Source organism: Semicossyphus pulcher, unplaced genomic scaffold (genome assembly GCF_022749685.1).
Source record: "Semicossyphus pulcher isolate SPU_LCO1_2020_fin unplaced genomic scaffold, fSemPul1.0.p SCAF_6, whole genome shotgun sequence".
NCBI classification, from domain to species: domain Eukaryota; kingdom Metazoa; phylum Chordata; class Actinopteri; order Labriformes; family Labridae; genus Semicossyphus; species Semicossyphus pulcher.
The window spans coordinates 10,457,956-10,470,005 of NW_027211737.1; positions in this window are offsets into that span (position 1 = coordinate 10,457,956).

The window sequence follows — 12,050 nt, forward strand, 5'->3', positions numbered from 1 at the left end:
ACTGATCTACACACATAATTTACACGCACAATGCATGCATAATGAAAATAACAAGGAACAGATTAGTCTCATGGCTGATTAGAATCACAGCACTGATTGCTCTGTTTAACGAGAGAGAAGCTATCAGAGGTTATGTTTGTCCTATTTTTTTCCTTCCAGCCTTGCTTGAAGGTGCCAGACTTCAGACAACGTGTGCATTTCAATTATAGTCAAACAGTGTTTTTAAACTTATGATACTCTCCGAGGGAATAAAGCAGAAGCTGCAGCGTGCGGTGCGATCCTGCTGTTCTTGGCTTGTCATGAGGAGAGGGAATTCTTGAATAATTAACCTTCACTTGAAAAGTCAGGCAACATGTTCTATTTCTTGGCGCCGTTTGGGACCTTAAATACATTTCCTGTTCCAACTCAGACTCATTGATGTATATATAGTTCATGCAATAGAACTATATGTTTGTGTATTTTGCGATATGGGTGTAAACAAATTAATTTAGATAGCTCACTGATTGAATAATTCACTATGAGAACTAGTATTCTTCTTTCTCCATAAATAAAGTGTAAAAAGAAGAAAAGGTGTGAGACAAAAAGTGAGAAGAGCATTCTCATTATTTATAGCGAGAATGTGAAAAAAGAATCTGGCGGACGCAAAGACCCTGAAAAAGCAGATTTATTCCAGGAGCCTCTGGTGTTGTGAGAAAAAGATTTATGTGTCACGTCCATTCTCTGATAATTTGGAGGTTTTTTATGAATATTTTATATCCGTACAGCCATTAGGTGTCAGTAGAGAAACCTTGCAGAAGACAAACCTTAGCCAGAATCCAATAGAGGCCAGCCAGTCTCCAGCACTCTGTTTTCCGCCTGCAGTTTGCACTCCCCCACAGTTCAGCAGCTGACACTGTCACCTCCCTCGCTGAAGTTTTTGATATAGCCAGCATTTGTCTACAGGCATCTCTAGAGAGAGCAGCACGGAGCTCCTGCCTCTTTCACTCTGCTCCACATTCAAAGGAAATTGCAGAGGCGAATATATGATGGGATTTGTTCCAAATGCATCATAAATATTTCATCCCTCAATGGTAAATTCTTTTTTTATGTGAGTGTGTGTGAGAGAGAGATCCTCAGTCAGTGCTATTGTCTGTCTACCGTGAGACATTTCTCTTTAACAACATCGGGGAATACCTTTTGATTAGAGTTTTTTTTTTATGTAATGTGTAACGGTGGCCCAATTAAAACATCCTCCCAAGACTCCCAAAGCCAACATCCTGGAAACAAAGCCTCGAATCTGTTATGCAACAAAGATGTCACATCTAGAGCCGTAAAGAATGAATGGAGACAGATTAAGAGACTGAATCTTGGAGCAGGAAGTCAAAGCAGGTCTGTATAAGTGAAAGCATTCTTACAGCCTGGCCTCAGCTTAAGCCATCAGTGTGCTGCTCCAAGGACAAGCTCCAGGATGAAGAATCACTGGCCTTCAGCTGCCCTCCACACTGCAAAAGGATGACACTGGGTCAGAGACAAGGGCAGGAGGAATCAGCGCTCGGGCCGACCAGGCAGACAACCATCTGCTGCGAAATCCTTTGTGAGACGTTCTGATCGTCCCCCGGCTCTTCCTGAGCGATGTCACACTATTCACACCACACACAACACACAACACACACATGCACCCAGTACACCTGACCGTGAAACCTGCTACTATATTGTCATTCTATTCATTATTGCTCTGCACACAAGGCCAAATAATTCTATTCATTAATTGTCTCATGCATTCAACTTGATACTATTTAAATTATGTTAATTGCTTTTCTTAATGGATTTAGCAGCATGTCCATACAGAAACACAACCAATATAAACTCCTCTATTTTGTGCTTTCACTAATAGTTTTTTATGAGGAAAAAAAAATGATGGTATTTAGCAAAGTAAATTCAATTTATATGATACCATTTCTCCAAACATTGTCTGTGTTGGAGCGCTCTTTTGGCTCAGTTGGTAGAGAAGGCGCCCCATGTACAGTGGGTACAGTCCTCGATGCGCTGATCGCAGACTCGACTCCCGGTCTGCTGGTCATTTAGTGCATGTCACCCTCCACCCTCAGTCTGTCTTTAGCTGTCCTACCAAATAAAGGCAAAAGCAAAAAAATAATAATCTTTAAAATAAAATACTGTCAGTGTTTAATTTCAAATGTTATGTTTTAGCAAACGAGGAAATACAGGAGAGCATTATGTGAATTTGATGACTCCATAGCTGTAGATAGATGACAAGGGGCTGCAGCCTTCGAAGGCCGTGTTCGAAGGCCGATTGTGTCACAGCGGCGCGTCGAAGGCTGTCCCATTTCAAAGGCTCCTTCAGATGCAGCCGACAAATGCATCCTCCTTTTCACAGGCCAGAAGAATTAATCAGGTGCAACCTTCGCAGCCCAACGTATCCCGAGATTCATTGCACGCCAATTCAAAAGAGATGGCGAACTCTTACGCAGCCGAGGAATACACTTTTAAATGTGAAAGTTTTGGCAAGCGAATAGCAAGCGTTGCACAAAAACGAAAAGGCCATTGAAACAAATTATCCAAAATAGGTTAACTTACTCGACGTTAGTTATGCTAGCTAATTAGTCCGCTAGCTACCTGTTGCTAGGTGACAGGAGTGACGTTTGGTGACGCAAGGGTAAGGTCTTGAACAGGAAATCCTCCATAGACCAGGCCGTCTCATTTCAGCTGGGCTTTAACGGTCTAAGCAGGCTATGAATGACGCATCCTCCATAGACCGCCTCCTTCGAAGGCTGCAGCCCCCAGATTGGGACACAGCTCATGTATCAAAATCGGGTGTGATTAGCAGCCAACTGTTTACTGTTGTTAATCTACATTATTTTGATTCATCACTTATATTAATTCATAATTTTTTTCAGATTACTTGTTTGTCTGTTTCTGCCTTTACAGAGAGAGAGAGAGAGGACAGTGGATAGTGTCGGAAAACCGGGGAGGAGAGAATGAACAATACACACGCTAAAGGGCCGAGGGTGGGAGTTGAACCTGGGGCCTGCCACAGGAAGACTGAGCCTCTGCACATAGGTCGAACGATTTAACCGCTGAACAAAACCAGCACCCTTATTTCTTTTTTTAATTTCATTTTTAATTAGTAATTATAGCACATATACCTCCGTGTTACCCAAACAATAGTGGATCATTCTCAACCACCGGGATGTCTGTGACTATTGTGCTTTCCTTATCAATAGTCTTCCACTCAAAGTTCTTACTGGGTGAATAATAACATACTTGGAAAATGGCTCCTTACATCTCCATCACTTTGTTACCCAGTCCTCTCCTCTCCACAACACACACTCGCATGCAGGTCTGTTTCTGGGTCGCTTGCCTGCCTCTGCGGAGCTTCCTGCAGAGTTTCTGGTTGAGACAGAGTTGCTCCCTTTGAGTCAAAATTCAAGCTGATGCAGATGAAACGGCACCGACAGCACTCAGATGAAGAACAATAAACAGAGAAAAAAGTTTCTCGAGGAAGAAACAAAAAAATATGCTCTCAAAAGTATTTTAGCACTGAGCTCGACTTGTTTTTATTCAAGGTGAATCACTCGCGTGTAATGTTTCCTTGCTAAACAGTGGAGTGGGATGAAGCCAGGAAGTGCTGCTGCTCTATTAAAGTAAAGCTTACTCATCCTGCTGCACACATTTAAATGTAGATGTACCACAAAAATATGAGAAATCAGGTGTACCAGGCCGCCAAACACTTATAAATAAATCATACGCTTCACCATCAAAATTGTAGTCACATTTCCTCAAAGCCCGAGCATGGGTCACATCCCGGGTGTATGTAGGGGGTCCAGATTAGGCTGCAGAGACTTCCATCTCTGCATGGCCACATAATGTCAAACACACCAAGGGAGGCTTTAAGGCTGCCATTTCCAGACCCTCTGTGCTGCCAGGGGAGGAGGTAAAAAGCAGAAGCGGAATGGAAAAGAAATTAAGGTACTATTCCCCTTGCTTGCGTCGTAATAAGAAATGAGCATCAGATGATGTGGAAGACAATAAAACGTACATCACATCGGCCCCAGAGGAACATTTATTGGCCTCTCCCCATCGCCAGGGGTGAAAGCAGATCAACTGGTCGTGGTTAGTTTGATGGAAGGAGATGGGGAAGGAGGGAGATTGAAGGATTAGGCTCGATTCTGGTCCCTTATCATTCAGTTCAGTCTGCTGGCTCAGCAGCAGTAAGCAAATTGAAACTAACAGGATCTTGCTGTAGCTGTACTACCTCCTCTCAGTAATATGTGAGCCAAGCCGGGCCTGACTGTCATTAGAGGATTACACTTTATGTCCTCTGCTACTGCCAAAAGAATCCTGATGTACTTAAAGGAAACCAACCAGCCACCCCCGCCACGAAACAAAAATCACATTAAGCATTTGTTAATATGAGGATGTCTTCTCCAGAGAAGCCAAGAATTTCAATTGTGATCATTTTAAAGAGCTTCTACAGGGAAAGGATTTTTTGTTTAGCAATCATATATCATAGCAGTGTTGTTTGGAAAAAGAAAGCACATTTATTTCCCAGGAAATGCTCTCTGCTTACCAGAAGAGTGTCCTTAAAATGACATTGATTGACTGGGGGGCTAGCAGGGACTTAAGCCCCAACTTAATAAGGCTGAGTTCCCCCTTAGCCCCCCCTACCTCCAGTTATTTTTGTGGAATAAAAACTGTAATATAAATTACTCTAACAGTGTAAAGTAGCTGATCAGCTGATTTTTGACTTTTGTTCTCGATAAGAGACAAGGGAAAGAGGATGATGATGTCGGCGACTATCACAGACTGCTAATTCCAACATCGAGGATACTAATTGCTAACGTGGTGGAGACATTGCGTTGCTACTGATGGCGATAATGGCGACAATGAGGGTAATGAACGAGCAGCATTAATACTGTAAGTTAGCGATGTTAGCTAAAGTATGCTCCTTAGCTAATGTTCTGTGTGCCTCTGGCTAAGGTTAGCTACAGCTGGCAGGCAGCTGCTAGCTAGCGTGTGTAGTGCTGTTTCAATGACATTTAAGGAATCTGCTTAATCATATTCAGCTCGAGCTTTGAGCAAAATGGTAGCAGTGGCTAAAGTATTTTTTAAATCAACATGCTTTTTGTGGAGAGTTTGGTGGTTGATGTTGTATAGTTTTTGTATGCATTTGTTTTGTTCATTACTAATGTATGCAACTAATTGTACTTGCAATGAATGCTTAGTTTGGGTATTTTGACTACATAACCGGGAGAACAGAAATATAAATATAAAATCATTTGTTATTGTCAAAAATCACCCCCCCCATCCCCATAGCAACCACATCACGTCACAGGCTGTTTTGTCAGACCTACCAGAATCAGGGACATCTACTTCACCCTTAATATTCTGTTACCTTGGTTGTATAATTCAGGCCAAAAAAAGATCCCCTAATAGAGGCACAGGTACTGCATAATCGAAAAAAGGAAGGTAAACTCATTTTGAATTCCAAACATACATTACACTTGCTTTATTCGCTTCAATAGCAGGATAAGCCCCTTGAGATGAAACAGCTCATTAGAAGTATAAAAACAAGGGGAAAAAAAGTTAATCGAGCTAAGCTTCAGCACGACTTCCTCTGAGTCATTCCCACGTCTGTAATGAGTCTACTGTGTAAGAAAGCCTCAGTGATCCTCACAGTTAGCTGTAGTAATCTCACAAGTTCTCATTTCATTTAACAATTGAAAAGCATCCAACAAATCAGAGAGCTCAGAAGTCCTTCGGAGACAGAGTATGTGATGTTCTATATGAGAAGCCCAGAAAAACACAGCAAAACTTTACGCAACCCTTCGCTCATGGATAACAATGTTAACTGATAAAGGCCTGTACAGATAGCACTGTGGATTGAGATGCAGATGTATGTCCTTCCTGTCAAAATCAAATGTTAATTTTCACAGTTTAAAGAGCGCATAATCAAAATATACTTTTACATTAAAGGACGTTTCCGCTCATTTTTGAGCAACTTTACTAAAAGTGAACTTTCACTGACCCAGAAAGGAGCTGAAAGAGTTAAAGATGGGTGAATATTGGACATTATTACCATTTATCAGCTGCCCCCAAGTGTACATGAAATCAAATATTAGTTAATTGATTTTGAAATAATGTTTACTAAGTTAACAAATATAAATAACTGTTTGTGATATCAAAAAATTTGAGATGATAGCAAAGAGGCTTTTTAAGCCAGCATTCTCCCAGTGGGGGACGGCGATCGTTGCACCCATCCCAGGCAAAACATTTATATATGAAACAGGGACTAGAATGTGTCAGAGTATCCCTGTCATGTCTGACTAAATTTGTCACGTCTTTTTTTTTCTTTTTACATTTCACAGTAGAATTCATCCTCTAAAGGGAATGTAGATATATACATTAAAATCCTAGACGTTTTCACACCCTCAGTTTTATTTTAAAGTATTGGTTTAAGTAAACAAAGATTCTATTTGGATTTAGGAGCACCAGAGAAACAGCCGTTTTTACTCGAGTTACAGCCCATGATTTTATTTTTGCAGCACATTGAGGTTGAAAGTTTAGTTTTAATCCCGTTAGATCTTAGTGCACCGTTTGACAACCTAGAATCTTAATTGGCTGCCTTAAATTGGTGGGTTGACATCAAAGGCAAAACACTAAACTGCCTCAGCTCTAAAACAGTCTCGCTCACTGAAAGAAAACTGCTTTTCCAGAACACATTATCTTGTGGAGTTCCTCAAAGTTCAATCTTGGGCCCTGTCCTGTTTCTCTCTCATTCGCTCCCTTGTGGGCTTACAACATGAGAGTTAATCAAGAGTTTTGTTAAGCTTATAAATCCAGTTTGATCAGAACACGTCACAGAGATATCATTTAAACTGGATGTTGATTTTTAAGCTGCACAGTTACACATACACTTTAATCTATGGAAGATTTAACATGCAAGCTAGACAAAGACATTCAGTGTAATACAATGTACTTCATTTGTTTTTAATGGGGCCTGGAAGAACAATCAAGATTTTATGTTTATACATAATGAAAAAACATGTTACAATGTTTGTTATATTTCACTTAGGTATTTAGATAGTTAGATATTATTTCACTGTCTGATTCATTCAGTGGGAGTTCCTCAGAGATATACTGTTGGATCTCACAAGACCACTTCACCCTTAATACCCTTTGGGACAAATTTGTAAAGTTACAGTAATTTATCATTTCGAAAAAAGTTATAACTGATTTCCTAATTTCATAAAAACCTGGGCCCTTCAGTAACTCTCTATTTTGGTATCAAGTCACACACCTGTCCCATTTCCACCTGGCTCTGAATGCAGAGCCTGAGATCTAATTGGTGAAAACAGGCAAAATCACACCATTCTAATTCAGGCAACTCCTCAGGTATTAACCGCTGAGAATTGATTTTAAAGTTTACTGATGACTGTTAAAGAGAGGTTAAATCTTATCCTGGGGCACCCAGTACACAGTTTTACTCTGCAGGCCTCGATTTGAACCCTGTTTTTGCCTTCAGCTACTGCAGCTCTGCGTGCCTGAGTCAAAGCTTTTCATTAAAGCTGACTGTCTTTTACTTTCTTTGTTTCACTATAATACACACACATACGCAATATTTTACATTGCATTGTTCAGGACAAATTTGCATAGTGCTTAACATGGGAAAATCAAGATACAGGCGACTTAACTTGTCGTGTGAAAAGTAGTAGTAAGAAGAAGAAGAAGAGGAAGAAGAAATATACTTTATTAATCTCTGAGGTGAAATTCAATTTTTTCACTCTGTCTTTACAAACATGCGACACACACAAAGGCCTAAAATACACACATTTTGTCCTGTACATGCCTAAGTGCTGGTTTTTAACAAAAAATCTCATCCTGCTTTCTTTAACAGTCATATGTATCACTCACTTTACATTTTTGCAGTCTTTAATGTAAACAAAGGCAGCGTGCAGTTAATCACATAACTATATAGAAATAATCAATCTTGTCGCTGATGGTCTGGTTTGCTTTTGTAGGTCATATAGAGTCATCAGAATTAATTTGAGTCTGTTTCATAACCAGCAAAAAAGTAATTACAGGAGCTAAGTTGCTTTGCAGATTGAGATTGTAAGAAATCAACAAATAAATGTAGTATAATTTTAGGTCAAGATAAGGTTTTATTTTTTATAAGGTTTTCCTTAACAGTACTATATGAAACATTAAAGCAATTTACAGATTATTTAAAAGATCAAAAATAATCTGATATACTGTATTTTATTTTGAAAATGGGGTCTTTCTGCAGAAGGAGTTCTTCTACGATTGATTAGATTTTTTAAAACAATAAAATGTGCTAATGAAAGACTGAAATCAACAGATACAAACAGTTAACACATCAACTAAAGCTCAGGGGTAACTTTAATAAAGCCTTTAAAAAGATTGTTGAAGCCTCAGATCTGTAGGGAACTTTAATATTTAATACCGGTGTAAGATTAATATTAATTACCTTTTATCATTTAATGGTGTCCTCTCATGTATACTTATATATTTTTAGCATTAACAGCAGTGGTTTTATTTGTTAAAATGATTTAGTGAACCATTAAAAAAAAAACACCTTACACTGATTAATTTCATTCTTTTAATCTGAAAGGGTTTTATCCTGCGTTTAGATGGTTTGTGATAATCCTTCCAGGCACAATCACACACACAAAAGAGCAATGAGAGGGAGGAACAGCGGAACATGAAATGAGACGGGCACAATTCACTCACACCTGCTGTAGAACCGAGTAATGGAGGGGGAACACGGAGCAAGACCCAGTGAACCAGATAGCACATGAATAAGGGAGCAGGGAGACGGATGGAGCAGGGGCTCGAGTCCTCCCCTCCCTCCCCTCTTATTTCCTCCAGAGCGGGTCAGGAGGCATCCTTGGCTTTAATCAGGCCCACCTAAGCATATACCTCAGAGCTGCTGTGCCACAATGATGGATGGCCTGGAGAAATACCTGTAATAGGAGGCTCCCTGAAAAGCTTTGTTTTGGCAAAGCAGGGGCTCGCTCTCAAAAAGTACAGCGGTGAAAAAAGCAAGTGATGAAGACGACCGAGGCATGTACTTTTTGTGCATTGTCACCCTGTTAATTATTGCTTCCCCCCTCTGTGCCTTATTTCTATCTCGGGGAGATAATCAGCTTTAATGCTCAAACCCGGTGCCTTAAAGAGCGGACACAGCGGAGAAGTGCAGCCTCTCAGGGCATTCCTGACATTTTGTGTGATCTAACACACAGCGGTAACGTGTAAGTCATTCCTTGTAGCCTCTGGACCGACATCATGTAGGGCTGATAGAAAGATGTCTCCTCGCACTGTCCTGAACGATACATTTTGTTCTTTGAGAAGCGCCAAAGGCTCAGTTTAATCTATTCACACACTCTTTTTCATGCTGTTGCCTCGGAGGGCCGAGGCTCCTGCTGCACACAGAGCAGCTCTTGTAATTGTAATAAATAATGTATGATTAATATGGCTGATTAAACAGTCTGGGAATCCTCTCCCTGTGGGCATCACTACTTCTAGCAGAATAACAAAGATTACCTCAGAGCTTTCCGCTCGTGTCACCCCGTTGTCTGATAAGGAGTGAGACAGCTGCTCCAGATCAAAGAACACCTTTATGCAACGTAGCTGCTCAGGTTCACTCAGTCTTGGCATGAGTACAAGGTGTGCAGTTTGGTGTTTCTGAACGTGTGTTCAAAATGATAGCTAAGCACATGGCATGTCTTTGGATAAACTGACCTGCTTATGCCTGGCCCACATGAAAAGATTTTGAAAATGTGAGAGACCACACACATGACGATATATAATCATAGATTTAACAGCTTTGCTCCTATAGTGTGTAGAGAGCAACGATTACACCAAAACAGCACACCACACACTAACAGATGCATTCCCCAACAACCAGAGTCTGACTCTGAACACTGGAAATCTCACAAAATCTCTCGCAGTCTAACAAGACTTTAGAGTAAACAAACATGGCGGACGACGGGCAGGAAGAATTGCTGATGATAGTTTGCTTTTGTCGCCATGGCTGCGGTTGCTTCCTTCTTCATTCAGCTTGCTTCCAAATGGCTATTGTTTCATTCCACGTGACAATCCACAGAGTGCGTCGGCTGTCATCACGGTTCCCCCCGCACAACAGGATAACGGATCGTAAATATTGAATATGTTTTATATTTATGGCCTTCCGAGCAGGGGGGAATTAAAACCACTCAACATCCCTCACACCACAGGAACATGTGGAGAGGTAATCTTTAGGACCATCAAAAAATCGGGACTTTGCTCACGATAGTTGGAAGGGGGGAATCGGGCCCAAAATTGGCATAATTATGATGTAGTGTGTACCCCACTTTAGCTCCTTTGGGCAGGGTCAACTAAAACAGTCATGCAACAGCCAGCAAGGAAGTTATCCTCTGTTAACAGATTCTAAATAAGAAAGCAGAATCTGTGGGCAGGTGACACGAGTTTGGATGTTGGACGCAGTCTGGTTTCTGTTTAGTATCGTCCACTAGTGCTTCAGTAGGCATTGTGTGTATGCAAGAAGACAGTCAGTGTGGAGAGCAAAAGGCTGTATCGTCATCAGATGACCGCCAATGGGTTCTGAGATTGATTTAAAGTTTATGTTCATTAGTGGTGTCATGTTTTTTTTAATGTGTACAGGGTTATTAATGTCAGATAGAAGCCAGCTAACTTAAGGTAGCTTCTATCACTTATTTGCATGTCAAGCATGCTAGCTGTAGTGCTTACAAATGTATTTTTGTTTCCATGCTTGGTGTGATAAATGTTATATGAAAGCAGATTTAAGCAGTACTTTGATAGCGACTAAAGGCTGCACATTTCATGTTTTGTTTTCATCCATCCATTATCTTCCATTTATCTGGGGTCGGGGCGTGGTGGCAGCAGGCTCAGCAAGGTGACCCAGGCGTTTTAAGATTGTACTTTAGCTGTATCTAATAAATACACGAGGTACATTAATGAAAGTTGTCCTCATTCAGCGTGTGTAATAAAAGTATTGGCATTAAGGAAGAACCATAGAATTCAAAACACAATATTTCCTGTTCTTCTGCGTAGATTGTTGTAGCTATAGTGAGCGAGATAGCACTGTAGACAAACAAAACTAACTAGATGGAAAAAGCTTAATTTGTACGATGCTTTCCATTTAATTTCTAAACTAGTGATTGGATTAAGGCCAAAACTTCTTGTAACTTAATTGTGAAACAGAAATGTAGGGTGCTCAATATCTGCTGCCTTTTATCCACTTTGCAGGCACTCACTGTACTAGAAATCCCTTTTATTCTCTCAATGTTAAAAACACCTGTGGGAAAATTGCATTTAGCCGCTGCACGCTACAAGCCCCTGCCTCCAATCCACCCTTGAGTCTCACCTTCTCCTCTGCCTCCTCCTCCAGCCGGTAACACATCATGATTACTCGCGCAGATAGAAAATTTTGGCCTCCATTTCTCATTTTGAGTTCCTTTTTCTTCTTTTCAGGACTTTTGGAGTGCACTGCTCTAAGGACCACGACATGCTGACTTCAATATCAGAGGATGACAAATTACATATCCTGCCCGCTCTACCTGATGGAGAACGCGCTAAAACTTTTTAGCTATAAATTCTCTTTAAATGTCAAGTTTGCAGAGACTTGAGACAAGGTCAGAATGTGTCCACCAAACAGGCCCTTGATGTATGAAAAGAAAATGCTATTAAAAACTGCTTTTTAGGAACAAGCTCTGTCCTTGCACTTTGGCTAATACACCTGATGGGACCACTACCTCAAGCGGTCAGGCGAGAGTAAGACTGGCGTATCTCTAATTTAACTGCCAATGTCTTTGACAGACACTGACCTTTGCTGGACAGAGGTCCTTAAGCACTATTACAGCGTTTCGGGGGAAATAGAAGTCATTTAGCCTAATGCCTGGCACAGCCACTCACAGAATCCAATAAAGCAGGAGGTTACAGGCTGTCCATTCAAGTCTGCAATAGAGCACTCCAAGAACATTTGCTAAGTGCCGTTATCTTGTTGGACTCCT